General features: G+C 43.9%; 1 long non-coding RNA gene across 1 annotated transcript; it reads left to right on the top strand.

The window, feature by feature from the left end:
* Positions 1 to 348: 348 nt before the first annotated feature.
* Positions 349 to 15,383, top strand: LOC130306692 (uncharacterized). The gene is made up of 4 exons (XR_008856023.1): positions 349 to 465; positions 722 to 891; positions 4,810 to 4,939; positions 15,197 to 15,383. It is a non-coding gene; the product is annotated as an uncharacterized LOC130306692 (long non-coding RNA).
* The last annotated feature ends 228 nt before the right edge of the window (positions 15,384 to 15,611 follow it).

Raw genomic sequence — 15,611 nt, 5'->3', positions numbered from 1 at the left:
CTATCTATAGTTAGGACTCCTCCTTATGTATTTGTCTGTAGTTATACCCTACTTTGTACCCATATGCGTAGATAGGTCCCTTTTATGCTTCTATCTTTAATTAGACTCAGATTTTCTGTAGTCAGGCTCCCTTTTTGTGCCTCCATCTGTAGTAACCCCCCCCCCCCCCCAGACACACACACATAAAATTATAATTTAAAAAAAAAATAAAGAAAAGGTTGGACTCACCTCTCCCCAGATTTATCATGATAAGTGGGCTGGTCTTCTCCCTGCAAAATCACCCTAATGCAGTGCAGTGAAATGACCAACTGGCATCACTAACTGTCCTAACCATTTGTAGGCTGCAGGCTGGCTGCCTACAAGACAAAGTGATAGGACAGGGAGTCAATGGCTCTCTGTTCCATTAGTTTTAACTGAAGAGAGGTCTCTTTTCTCCCCCAGGAAACTCCTTTCTCTTGTGGATAGGTGATAACTTTTTTCAATGCCTTAGTCTACATTTCTTAATCGGTAACTACTGATCTTAATAGAGCTTATTTGTCTTAAAGGGTACTCTGCCCCTAGAAATGTTATCCCCTTTGCAGTATCCGGACCCCCCACAATGAGACATCTTACCCCTATCCAAAGGAAGATGTCTAGGGGCGGAATACCCCTTTAATGTTTGTGATGAAATTATATGATCCTCATCTTTTTCCTACTTGTGATTTTGTCATTTATACTTTAGAATGAGTATGTGTTTTATGAAAGTAGTCTATCTGAGGATGTAAAGCTGCAGTGATGACACAACCATAGACATCCGGTGGGCAATTTAGATAAACTGTAATCACAGATCATAGCTCTGCACTAATGGAGATAAGAAACAAGCAGTCAGAATAGGAGTAAAGTACATAGCAGGTAATCATTCCCATTCATTGGCTCCTGACTGGGCAGAGACTTTAAAAGCAATTAGAATAAGTATGTTCTTTCTTAAGAAATATTTAAGACATGCAAATAATGTTTGTATTCAGATAACTTATTCTAAAAATGATGCAAGATTATACACATTATCATACACATTCAAATGTTGAAGATTTTTGTCTTCTTTGTGGCCTTAACCCCTTAAGGGCGCAGGACGTACTCAAACGGCCCCTTTTCCGAGTCCTTAAGGACTCAGGACGTTTGAGTACGTCCTGTCAAATCCCGGCCCCCCACCGCTAGCTGGAGGGGAGCCGGTGCCGGATGCCTGCTGAAATCGTTCAGCAGGCATCGCGGCATATCGCCCAGGGGGGTCATGATGACCCCCCCGTGTCGACGATGGCCGCAGGTCGCTGGACAATTCAGTCCAGCGATCTGCAGCAGATTCCGGGTCAATCGGGTCTCTAGTCTCTGACGGCCCTGAACAGCCATAGCCAGCAGGGGTGAGGTGGCACTGGTGCCACCTTACGATCGCCCTGATTTGTCGGCCGGTTTACCGGCCGACCAATCAGGGCACCTGCTGCGGGTGTCACGCCCGCAACTTGTTCCGCCCCTCTTCCGGAGCACGTGAGCGGGTGCGGGAAGAAGACCCAGGGAGCTGGGGACCCCGATCCCCGGCGTCAATGTCGGGATCGGGGCCCCAGGAGCGGCGGCAGCGGCGGGACTGACCTGTGCCCGGAGCAGCAGTAGGAGGTGAGTGACAGCCTCCTGCTGTTGCTTAGCAACAGCTCCCATGCAAAAACGGCATGCTGGGAGCTGTAGTTATGCAACAGCAGGAGGCATACCACCACAACTCCAAGCATTCCCTTATGGGCATGCTGGGACTTATAGTTTTGCAACAGCTGGAGGCACATTTTTTCTATGGAAAAGTGTACCTTCAGCTGTTGTATAACTACAACTCCTAGCTTGCACAATCAGCTAAAGTGCATGCTGGGAGTTGTAGTGGTGCATCTGCTGGTTGCATAACTACAACTCCCAGCATGCCCGTTGGCTGTCGGTGACTGCTGAGAGTTGTAGTTTTGCAACAGCTAAAGGCACACTGGTTGTGAAACACTGAGTTAAGTAGCAAACCAGTGTGTCTCCAGCTGTTGCATAACTACAATCCCCAGCATCCCCAGCCAAAGTAGTTTGCCTCCAGCTGTTGCATAACTACAAGACCCAGCATGCCCTTCCGCTGTCCGTACATGCTGGGGGTTGTAGCTTTTGCAACAGCTGAAGGCACACTGGTTGCAAAACACTGAGTTTGTTACCAAACTCGGTGTTTCACAACCAGTGTGCTTTCAGCTGTTGCAAAACTACAACCCCCAGCATGCACTGATAGACCGTACATGCTGGGAGTTGTAGTTTTGCAACAGCTGGATGTTTCTCCCCCCAATGTGAACGTACAGGGTACACTCACATGAGCGGAGGTTTACAGTAAGTATCTGGCTGCAAGTTTGAGCTGCGGCAAATTTTCTGCCGCAGCTCAAACTGCCAGCAAGAAACTACTGTGAACCCCCGCCTGTACGACTGTACCCTAAAAACACTACACTACACTAACACAAAATAAAATAAAAAGTAAAAAACACTACATATACACATGCCCCTACACAGCCCCCCTCCCCAATAAAAATGAAAAACGTCTGGTACGCCACTGTTTCCAAAACGGAGCCTCCAGCTGTTGCAAAACAACTACTCCCAGTATTACCAGACAGCCACTGACTGTCCAGGCATGCTGGGAGTTATACAACAGCTGGAGGCACCCTGTTTGGGAATCACTGGCGTAGAATACCCCTCAAATGCGCATGGCGCTCTCACTTTAAAGCCCTGTCGTATTTCAAGGCAACAGTTTAGGGTCACATATGGGGCATCGCCGTACTCGGGAGAAATTGTGTTACAAATTTTGGGGGGTATTTTCTGCTTTTACCCTTTTTAAAAATGTAATTTTTTGGGGAAAACAAGCATTTTTTTGGTAAAATTTTTTTTATTTTTTTTTTACATATGCAAAAGTCGTGAAACACCTGTGGGGTATTAAGGTTTACTTAACCCCTTGTTTCATTCCCCGAGGGGTCTAGTTTCCAAAATAGTATGCCATGTGGGTTTTTTCTTGCTGTTCAAGCACCATAGGGGCTACCTAAATGCGGCATTCCCCCAGAGCAAAATTTGCTTTCAAAAAGCCAAATGTGACTCCTTCTCTTCTGAGACCTGTAGTGCGCCAGCAGAGCACTTTTCACCCCCATATGGGGTGTTTTCTGAATCCTGAGAAATTGGGCTTCAAATTTTGGGGGGTATTTTCTGCTATTACCCTTTTTAAAAATGTAATTTTTGGGGGGAAAACAAGCATTTTAGGAAAAAAAAAATTTTTTTTACATATGCAAAAGTCGCAAAACCCCTGTTGGGTATTAAGGTTCACTTTACCCCTTGTTACATTCCCCGAGGGGTCTAGTTTCCAAAATAGTATGCCATGTGGTTCTTTTTTTGCTCTTCTGGCACCATAGGGGCTTCCTAAATGCGGCATGCCCCCAGAGCAAAATTTGCTTTCAAAAAGCCAAATGTGACTCCTTCTCTTCTGAGACCTGTAGTGCGCCAGAAAAGCACGTTTCACCCCCATATGGGGTGTTTTCTGAATCGGAAGAAATTGGTCTTCAAATTTTGGGGGGTATTTTCTGCTATTACCCTTTTTAAAATTGTAAAACTTTTGGGAAACCAAGCATTTTAGGAATTTTTTTTTCTTTTTACATATGCAAAAGTCGTGAATCACCTGTGGGGTATTAAGGTTCACTTTACCCCTTGTTATGTTCCCCGAGGGGGCTAGTTTCCAAAATGGTATGCCATGTGTTGTTTTTTTTTGCTGTTCTGGTACCATAGGGGCTTCCTAAAGGTGACATGCCCCCCAAAAACCATTTGTCGCTCCTTCCCTTCTGAGCCCTCTACTGCGCCCGCCGAACAGTTAACATAGACATATGACGTATGTGCTTACTCGAGAAATATTGGGTTTCAAATACAAGTAAAAATTTTCCCATTTTTACCCCTTGCAAAAATTTAAAAATTGGGTCTACAAGAACATGCGAGTGTAAAAAATGAAGATTGTGAATTTTCTCATTCACTTTGCTGCTATTCCTGTGAAACATCTAAAGGGTTAAAACGCTGACTGAATGTCATTTTGAATACTTTAAGGGGTGCAGTTTTTATAATGGGGTAATTTGTGGGGTATTTCTAATATGAAGACCCTTCAAATCCATTTCAAACTGAACTGGTCCCTTAAAAAAAAACGAGTTTCAATATATTGTGAAAAATTGAAAAATTGAAAAATTGCTGCTGAACTTTGAAGCCCTCTGGTGTCTTCCAAAAGTAAAAACACGTACATTTTATGATGCAAACATAAAGTAGACATATTGGAAATGTGAATAAAAAAAAATTATTTTGAATATCCATTTTCCTTACAAGCAGAGAGCTTCAAAGTTAGAAAAATGCAAAATGTTCAAATTTTTCATCAAATTTTGGGATTTTTCACCAAGAAAGGATGCAAGTTACCACAAAATGTTACCACTATGTTAAAGTAGAATATGTCACGAAAAAACAATCTCAGAATCAGAATGATAACTAAAAGCATTCCAGAGTTATTAATGTTTAAAATGACAGTGGTCAGAATTGCAAAAAATGGCCGAGTCCTTAAGGTGAAAAAGGGCTCCAGTCCTTAAGGGGTTAAAGGGGTATTCCAGGAATTTTTTTTTATTTGACTATGCTACAAGGGCTGTAAAGTTAGTTTAGTTCATAATATAGTGTCTTTACCTGTGTGTGACGGTTTTCTCACAATTCTTCTGTGATTTTCTCCCCAATATTTATTTTTACCAGCATACAAAATGACTGTTGTCTCAGATTTTTTCCAGATTGCAATGCGGCCAAGACCTGACACACTAGTCAGCTGATGATAGGGAGCCTGTCTGCTTCAATGGGTGGAGCGATCGCTTGGTGGGAGAGAGATCAACCTGCAGCTAATGCAACAGCTGTAGGTATCCTGATTGAAAACCACAGGTCTTTTGAATGGATGCAGCTCATTTATGTTTCAATGGGTGGGGTGGCTGATGTGTGGGAGGGAGGTAAATGGAATTGTGGGGTTTGTAGTAAAAAAAAAGTCAAACAGGAAATACAAGTTCACAAAAAGCTAGCCACAGTGTTATGGTAATATCATGACATAGCCATTTAGCCCCAAGACAAGCACAGATAATTCCTAAGCATGTCCATTACTGCCTGCCAGGTACATACTAAAATCATCTTATGGTGGATAACCCCTTTAAGAGAATGTAAAAAACTAAACAACTATTATCCACTTGGGACTTTATGGAAAGTATAAAAATCCACTTCTACTATGTCTATTGAATAAGCACAACAAGTTATTTTGTTGCAAAACCTTTTGTGATGAAGAGCTGAAATCAATAGAAAGTAAGGGGTTGTGAGCACAAGACTGAACTTACTTTATTCATTCCAAGTTGTGAAATTAGATTTGGTCTCATTATTTGCACTGTTGCCCATGTAGGACTCAATACATTCTTTACACAGCATGAACTATGTATGGAAATGTTCATAATGCAAGCTGGATTGTTAAAATGGCTAGAAAATAGAACTTTAAGTATTGCCTTAGAATGCAATCTTTAACTGTAGTACCCAATTTTGATCTTAATGCAGTCTTATTTTGCTTGCATTTGTCATATAAGAGGAACAATTCAAACAATCAAAGTTTATTGTACATTTACAACAGTAGAACAATCATTTCTAACTGGTCCTTTCTCCACATTTGGAGAGCACACATTAAACCTGGCATCAAGGTGCACCAAAGGGACTGATAGATATCTATCATACTGTGATTCTTTGGACTTTAAAAAATCTATTACCTGCCACAGCTTGCCCACCATTATGCCGCTCACCAGCAGTCACTTATGGAAATGAAAATTGCCTTGCAAATCCATAGTCCCTTGTGGCCATAGTCAGCTTTTTCTGAACTTATTAGTGTGATCTACATTGATTATTTCATGGCATGGGACAGGTAATACAGTCTCATGCCACAGACTGAAAAAATAGTTCCAGTCCAAGTCCTTGTTGAAGGAAGGTTTTGCTTACATGGAAAGCACATACACGTGTAAGTAGCAAACTCAGAAGTTGGGCCCCCTTTAAGAGTAATTGTATTCAGCAGATCACTTATTGTTTCAACTAAGTGTTTAATAACTATAAAGTATTAAAATTGTACTATTTATATTTTAAAATAATCCTAAGCAAGATGTGTTTTGGGTGACACACCACCCTTTCTCAATTGCAGATGAATCGGTGCAATTTACTTCTATTAATTGCAGATGAATGGTTACAATAGTGACACAGGCTTGAGGTGGCAGCAGCATGAGTAGACAATATAGTGGCAGAATGACTTAGCCTGGAGGTGGCAGTAGCATGAGTAGACCATATAGTGGAAGAATGACTCAGCCTGGAGGTGGCAGCAGCATGAGTAGACCGTATAGTGGCAGAATGACACAGGCTTGAGGTGGCAGCAGCATGAGTAGACATATAGTGGCATAATGACACAGGCTTGAGGTGGCATCACATTAGGAGACCATATAGTTGCACAATGACTCAGCCTGGCGGTTGCAGCAGCATGAGTAGACCATATAGTGGCAGAATAACACAGGCGTGAGGTGGCAGCAGCATGAGTAGACCATAGGGCAGCAGAATGACACAAGCTTGAGGTGGCAGCAGCATGAGTAGACAATATAGTGGCAGAATGACACAGGCTTGAGGTGGCAACAGCATGAGTAGACCATATAGTGGAAGAATGACACAGGATTGAGGTGGCAGCAGCATGAGTAGACCATAGGGCACCAGAATGACACAGACTTGAGGTGGCAGCAGCATGAGTAGACCATATAGTGGCAGAAGGACACAGGCTTGAGGTGGCAGCAGCATGAGTAGACCATATAGTGGCAGAATAACACAGGCTTGAGGTGGCAGCAGCATGAGTAGACTATAGGGCAGCAGATGGCACAGGCTTGAGGTGGCAGCAGCATGAGTAGATCATATAGTGGCATAATGACACAGGCTTGAGGTGGCAGCAGCATGAGTGGACCATATAGTGGCAGAATGACACAGGCTTAAAGTTGCGGCAGCATGAGTAGACCATATAGTGGCAGATTGACAGGCTTAATTGGCAGCAGCAATAGGAGACCATTTAGTGGCAGAATGCCACAGCCTGGAGGTATTTATGGCCTTTAACAATAACTGGGCCCTATGAGTTTAACAGGAAAAAGCATAAAAGCGCTAAGTGTGTATATTATACTTAGATTAGATAAGCAAAACAAAAATCCGAAACCTCAAGGAGCTCACCAAAGATATTGGTGCTTGATTGTAGTATGATAATAAAATCTATTAAATGTTGAATAAGATTTATTTATACTAACAAACTAAAAACTGTAGATATACTCTTCTACTGCAATTATAATGTATATTATAGCCATAAAATATATATGCTGGATCAAGATGGTAGATGAAAGTTCCCCTTGAATATCAGTTAATCCAGCATCTACTACTCCAGCATTGGTGGCAGGAGATGGTTAAAAGTCTGTGGCTATCAGCCTAAATGCTTGACAGTCACTGACACAAGATACGCATCTAACGAATGGTATATAGAAGTACTTATTGATAATCTCACCAAATATGTTGTGGACATCGTGTATAAGGTCAGCTCTGACTGCGGGAGGACGGCTGTCTAAACTGCACCGCAGCCACACTCCATTTTGGTTAGCGGAGAATAGACACTTTTACTCTGATCTGCAAGACCGGAGCTCCAGCTGAGTGGTGTGTGAAGTCAGGAGAAGGTCCTCGTGGGGTGACGTGTTGGGAGCGAAGGCCGGCAATTTAATTGAAAGTGCATGAACGGGATACTGCTATTCTGTCCAGGCAACAGATGAATAGCTTTTCCAAAGATGGCATATATATTGCAGTAGTAGTGCATATTCAAAAGTCCACAATCTAAAAGTGTTTCGTGGTACTAATACACAACCCCTCATATTTTTATATATGTTATATACACCACTCAATAAAATAAAGGGTACACTTAAACAACACAATATACTGTAACTCCAAGTCAATCACACTTCTGTGAAATCACACTGTCCGCTCTGGAAGCAACACTGATTGACATTCAATTTCACATGCTGTTGTGCAAATGGAACAGACAACAGGTGGAAGTTATAGGCAATGAGCAAGACACCCCCAATAAAGGAGTGGTTCAGCAGATGGTGACCACAGACCACTTCTCAGTTCATATGCTTCCTGGCTGATGTTTTGGTCATTTTTGAATGCCGACGGTGCTTTCACTCTAGTGGTAGCATGAGACGGAGTCTACAGCCCACACAAGTGGTAAACCCAAAAAGATGCAATGGAGTCATTAACTATGAATAAAATCCAAACAATTATATTGGTATGCATTAAAAACCAAATACATATATGATAGAGGAGGAAAAGGCATCAAAAAATGCTGCATCGCCGCACATCCTACAGAAATAAGATAATAATCATGGGGCACACCTCATTCTGATTAAGTGGTGGAAAATGTTCATAAACACCGGCATCTCATATATATATAAATGCATGAAGGTGCATGACAAAATAAAGTGCCTTGTGCTGGAAATCAAAGATCATAACTAGAGATGAGCAAACTTTTCAAAAATTCGATTCGGCCGATACGTTAAATTTTCCGAAAAGTTTGTTTCGATCCAAATTTGTTCGCGGCGAATCAATATTAAAAAAGGCTATTTCTAGCCTACATACAGCCTCTATAGGGGTATAGAACACTTTGCTGTGTCCTAAAATGCATATGGAGTGTGCTGGGTGAAATAATATTGTTATTCAGAATAGCTTGCAGATTACCGGCATCACTCTTAGAATTACTGTCGCACAGCAGAACAATGACAGAACCTGACAGAACGCCCGTCGCTACTACCGATTGCATGGTTTAGTGAGTTCCTAGGATCTGCCCCGGCGGGGTAGGAGAAGGCCCTGGCAGAGCGCCGAGAATTTAACGATTATTGTTGAAATTTGCATTAAGCATGTATTTAGCTACTGCTAAACATCCAAAAATTGAAGGCCCAAGGCCAGAGGCACCAGGGAGGCAAGTAGTTCCTGAAAGACACAGAATGAGTCTGGAGCAGTCATTCGCAGTACCAAAGAGGTTTTCATAACACCTTACATTTAAAGATCAATGTTTACATTTGCATTAAGCATGTATTTAGCTACTGCTAAACTTCAAAAAATTATAGGCCCAAGGCCAGAAGCATCAGTTTCCCCCATATTAGGAGCATAGTTGTCCCCCAGATTAGGAGCATTGATGTTCCCCAGATTAGGCAGCATAGATGTCCCCCAGATTAGGCAGCATAGTTGTCCCCCAATCAGTGCGGGCCGGTCAGAGCCAATCAAAGGGCCGTATGTGGCCCGGGGGCCGTACAATGCCTTGGTCTGCCCAACAGTGTTTCATAACCAAGCATAATTGGGAAAAATGTTGCTTTATCAGCATGGTCCATCTACTCAGACCCATCTGTCATTGGTGGCTGGAAATCCTGGTTGATCCATCCCTGATTCATCTTGACAAACGTCACTCTCTCCACATTTTTAGTGGACAGACGAGTTTGCCTTGGGGTGACTATGGCCCCGGCCGAACTAAACACCCGCTCTGATGGCACACTTCTGGCCGGGCAGGACAGCTTTTCCAGGGCAAACTCCGCTAGTTGCGGCCATAAATCGATTTTTGCCACCCAGAAGTCCAGCGGATCTTCAACTGTTGTTGGCATGTCGGTCATGTCGAGGTATGCCACCACCTGCTGGTTCAGGTCCTGCTCCATGTCCACCTGCTGCTGATGAGTAGCTTCACTATGCGGCTGAAGACTCAGGCTGCTGCTGATTGAGCCGGTACTGCTCCTGCCACCCCTCCCCTCCCCAGCAACCGTGGCAGTGGAAGGTGAGCGCAGAGGGCCCCCCGAGTCAGACCTGCGAGTGGATGGACCATGTGGCCGATAGACATCGGCAGACCCACTACGTAGAAGCTCTCTGTAGTAGGTCAGTTTGTACTCCCTCTCAGTGGGTGTAATTTTGGGACGGTAGCGAGGGTCTAATAAGGTGGAGATCCAGAAGTCATCGCACTGACGAATTTTGACAATTCGGTGGTCACTACGCAAGCAACTGAGCATGCATCGTGCCATTTGTGCCAGTGACTCGCTGGGACTACCTGCCTCCATCTCCACTGCATACTGCCACGGTGTGTCTGGGTCCTCTGTCTCGCCTCTCTCATAATAACCCTCCAGCTCCTCTGGCTGCTCCTGCTCCTCCTCCTCCTGTCCTAGAAACACCGGCCATCTCATCCACCGTAAACTGTGCTCCGCTCTGCCCCTCATCATCCTCCTCCTCCTCCAGTTCGTCCCCCACAGGACTCATGTAGCCTTCTGATGTAGGCGCAATGTCTCCATTGCCGTGACCAGCCATGTTTTCAATAATTTTTTGGAGTAAATGTAGGAGTGGAATTACGTTGTTCATGTCGTAATTCGAGCGACTAACTAAAAATGTGGCTTCCTCAAAGGGCCTCAGCAAACGGCAGGTGTCACGTATGAGCTGCCACTCGTTCACATTTAAGTTGCACAGGGGAGTACTCCTATCTGCTTGGATCATCAAAAAATTGGTGATGGCTTTTCTTTGTTCGTATAGTCTGTCCAACATATGGAGGGTGGAATTCCAACGTGAGGCAACGTCACAAATGAGACAATGTTGTGGGATATTGTTCTGACACTGCAGCTCAAGCAAAGTGTGCTTGGCGGTGTACGAGTGGCTGAAGTGCATGCACAGTTTCCTTGCCATTGTCAGGATGTCTTGCAAATGGGGTGAAGACTTGATGAACTTCTTGACAACCAGATTCAACACGTGTGCCATGCAGGGCGAATGGTTCACACTTCCTTGTCACAGCGTGGCCACGATGTTCTTCCCATTGTCGGTCACCATGGTTCCCATTTCCAGATTTTGTGGAGTAAGCCGTACTCGGATTTCGTCCGAATGGACTTTAGCAGTTCCTCCCCTGTGTGACTCCGTTCGCCAAGGCAAACCATGTGAAGAACGGCTTGACACCGCTGTACCCTACACACATGGTGCGATGAAGGGCCACCGAGATTTGGACGTGCAGTGGAGGCCTAGGACAGGGAGGAAGAGGAGGAGGAGGCGCACACTGTAAAAGGACCAACTGCAAGCAAGCGAGAGCGTGGAGGAGGAAGCGATGTGACCTGTTCAAGTTGCTGTTGTGGCTGTGAAGGAACAACATTTACCCAGTGGGCCATAAAAGACATATATTGTCCCTGACCGTAGTTACAGCTCCACACGTCGGCGCTGCCGTGCACTTTTGAACACACCGACATGCTCAAGGACTGGCCCACCTTCTCTTGTACAAACTTATGCAGGGCTGGTACTGCCTTCTTCGCAAAGAAATGACAGCTTGGGACTCTCCACCCCGGCTCGGCACAAGCAATCAATTCCCTGAAAGCTGCAGAGTCCACCAGTTGGAAATGGAGGGACGGCAACACCAGCAACTTGGACAGGAGCACATTCAACTTCTGTGCCATTGGATGAGTGGGCACATACTGTTGTCTCTTGGACATGGCTTCGCCGATCGATTGTTGGCGGAATGGCTGACTAAAAGCGGAAGAAGCAGGAGCGCAAGAAGGATGGTTTGACACAATGCTCCCTTCGGCTGAGGTGGTGGAGCCTTGGCTGGATGACGGAGGGAGCGGATGGCCACTGGGTGATGCATCAGGCTGGACCACTACATCGGAGCCACAGTTATCCCAAGTCGCTTTATGGTGGCGAATCATGTGTTGGTGCAGGGCCGTGGTGCCCACATTGGGACCCTTGCCATGTGGCTACTCTAAGGTCCTCCGGATTCTTTTTGAAGAACAACCACACCGCAGAGTAGCTGATTTTCCCACCCGCAGTCCGCACTATTTGACTGCTATTGGCGCCGTCTCCAGGAACCCCTGTTCCACTACCTCCCAGAATGGTAGGTTGCTGCGAAGCAGGTGGTCTACCCCTGGCATGTTTGCCTCCGGAATTTCCACTACTGCTACCACCACACTGACTGCCAACCGTGCTACTGCCTTGCTGCCTCATTGGCAAACAGCAAATCTCTTCTCCTGATGATGATGAAGCCCCAGCCTCTGCACCCAGCTCCCAATTGCGATCGGCTTCATCATCATCAAAAGATGTGTGCACATCACTGATGTCCTCCTCAGGTTCCACAACAGTGTTTGCTTCAGGACCCTGAACAAACCGCCTCCCACGTCACTCTCCGCATCACTACTTGGCCGCCTTGGGGAGCAAGCGCCACATGTCTCCTCACATTCTTGGCTGCCCAGTAGCTGCTGATTGTCCTCTATTACATCATCCTCACTAAATAGTGGAGCTGAACCCAAAGCATGAGATACTTCTTTGGGAGAGGGAACAGCATAGGACAAAGGCAATGGGATTACAGGGACGGCTCCCGGGCCATGCCAACTGAAGGTTGTGTCTGAGGAACCCACCGACTCTTGACTGGGGTTGTCAGATGTCGCTTGTGATGATGGGGATGAGTGTGCAAACCAATTGACGAGGAGAGATGGGTCGACGACACGACCGCTGGGTGTTAACAGGAGCTCAGGCCTATTGCTGCGACTCCTGCTGCCACTCTCCCCAAGTCTGCTGCCAACTCTGCCTGACGTATGTAGGCCTCTGCCCCTTCTCTGTGCATGTCCTGGCACTTCCCTGCCTGACATACTTAGTGCATTTATGAGGGTATTACAATACGGCACACTACTCTTTAAACAGTAGTTGTATAGAACAGCAGCAGGCGATTACTTACAGCTGTCCTTTCACAGTATGTAGGCCCTAGACAGAATAACAGGTACTTAATAGTACACTACGAAAAAAAAATGCTTTTTTTGTTTAATTGTTTGTGGAATAGCACTGAATTTAGCACAGAGACAGAATAACAGGTAGTAAATAGTACACTACTTGGTTCTATGTATGCCCTTTGCAATGATGAGCGCACTGTTAAGCGTATTTATACGCAGAAAAAACTCTCTTTTTTGTTGTATACACCAGCCGGTGTATACTAATGTGTGGAATAGCACTGAATTTAGCACAGAGACAGAAATACCGGTACTAAATAGTACACTACTTTGTTGTATATATGCCCTTTGCAATGATGAGCACACTGTTAAGCGTATTTATTCGCAGAATTTTTTTTTTGTTTGTTTTATACACCAGCAGGTGTATACTGTGTGGTATAGCACTGAATTTAGCAAGGAGACAGAAAAAAAGGTAGTATATAGTACACTATTTGGTTGTATGTACACCCTTTGCAATGATGAGGGGACTGTTAAGTGTATTTATACGCAGAAACATTTTTTTTTTCTTTCATACACCAGCAGGTGTATACTGTGTGGTATAGCACTGAATTTTAGCACAGAGACAGAAAAAAAGGTAGTATATAAGTACACTATTTGGTTGTATGTACACCCTTTGCAATGATGAGGGCACTGTTAAGCGTATTTATACGCAGAAAAAAATATTATTTTTCTTTCATACACCGGCAGGTGTATACTGTGTGGTATAGCACTGAATTTAGCACAGAGACAGAAAAAAAGGTGGTATATAGTACACTATTTGGTTGTATGTACGCCCTTTGCAATGATGAGGGGACTGTTCAGCGTATTTCTGCGCAGAAAAAAATTTTTTTTTTCTTTCATACACCGGCAGGTGTATACTGTTTGGTATAGCACTGAATTTAGCACAGAGACAGAAAATAAGGTAGTATATAGTACACTATTTGGTTGTATGTACATCCTTTGCAATAATGAGGACACTGTTAAGCGTATTTCTATGCAGAAAAAAAACATTTTTTTTTCATACACCAGCAGGTGTATACTGTGTGGTATAGCACTGAATTTAGCGCAGAGACAGAAATAAAGGTAGTATATAGTACACTATTTGGTTGTATGTACGCCCTTTGCAATGATGAGGGCACTGTTAAGCGTATTTTTTTTTTCTTTCATACACCAGCAAGTGTATACTGTGTGGTATAGCACTGAATTTTTCAATACAATCAGACCAGAGGTGTGCACATAATGGGTGGCTTCCCTATGTCTATCCCAGGGCTCCGTATCCTGAGTGCAATAGACCGTATATATAGAAACAGACATACAACTGGGAATTGCACTTAAAAAGTTCTGTATCTCAATATTTATCCATGTACAAACTTGCAATGAGATATACAGAACATAATCACCCGGTGCTCAATGAACTGCTCAGAGGTAAATCCACTTGGTGTCTTAAGAACTCTCCATCCCAGACTTGTTGCTTGTTGGACGGTATGTTCCTGGCCATGTGGACGCTAATTCTGAGGGGGTGGGGAAAGGCTCACTGGCATGCGAGCTGCTGGACGTTTCAGGAGTCTCCTCCCTTTCTCAACATAGTTCCTGTGAACCCACCACCATATACTTATACAGGTACGTTTTCTCGCGAGAATTCTTTTCTATATACAAAATATAAAATAATTAAAACCAGGATTCTAATCAGACAGTATTCATAAGAACACATTAAAATTACAGCTTTCATTAATCCCTTTTGGTGCCAGAGAATCGAGACAATGTATCCAAAAGACTTCTCTTTGATTTAGTCTCTTCTTTACCTGTTCACTATTAATACCCTCTATTTCCTCCAACATCAACCATTTTAACTCACTTATCTGATGTCCATTCTCGACAAAATGTCTAGCCAGACTTGCCTCCCCATATTTCTCTCTATTATAATAATCTCCGGATACATTATCTCCATTCTCTATTTTCTTTTTAAACAACCTGATGGAACTTCTATGTTCATTTAACCTAATTTTCATTTCACAAACTGTATGTCATTCCACATGGACATTTTAACATATAGATAACCTGTTTCAAATCACATGTATGGAAGCCTTTTAATTTAATGGTATTCCCACGAGAAGGATGTACTACATTGTCACCCCTGATTATGCTGTTACAATTTTGGCATGACCTACAAGGGAACGTCCCTACTTTCTGTGTTCTTAAAAATGATTGTCTAGTCTCCTTTTTCTCTGTTATATCTGCCCTAATCAAATGATTAGCTATGGATCTATTTTTTCTATATATGAATCTTGGTTTTTGTCTGAACATACTTCCGTATTTTTCATGTAAAGCAGAAGAAAAAAAGAGAAATCAGGAGGCACTCACGTTCGGATGGTGGATCACAGCTTCTTTATTGTGGATGCGGCAGTCTGCTGACAGCGGCATGGGACGCCGGAGCGGTGGATGTAACACTGAGTGACAATTGTTTCACGCCCCTCCGGGCGTTTCTTCAGACTAACCCGTCTCTGGATCTTCACACAGGTAAATATCTTCACCTTGCGTGACGTCACAAGAGGGGGGGAGGGGGCGGGCTATGCAAGATAAAACAGTTAAAAACATAAACAGTGAATCCATAACAACTAATTATATGGAGTGCTACACAGGATTACAAAAACACACTAAGATCTAAACGGTCATTTAGCCCCAGATTTCCCTGGGCATTCAACTCCAGGATTAACCTGGCTTCTCGTTGTAAAAGGGCTCTAT

The sequence above is a fragment of the Hyla sarda genome, chromosome 1 (genome assembly GCF_029499605.1).
Source record: "Hyla sarda isolate aHylSar1 chromosome 1, aHylSar1.hap1, whole genome shotgun sequence".
Classification (NCBI taxonomy): Eukaryota; Metazoa; Chordata; class Amphibia; order Anura; family Hylidae; genus Hyla; species Hyla sarda.
This window is presented reverse-complemented; position numbering and strand designations above follow the sequence as displayed.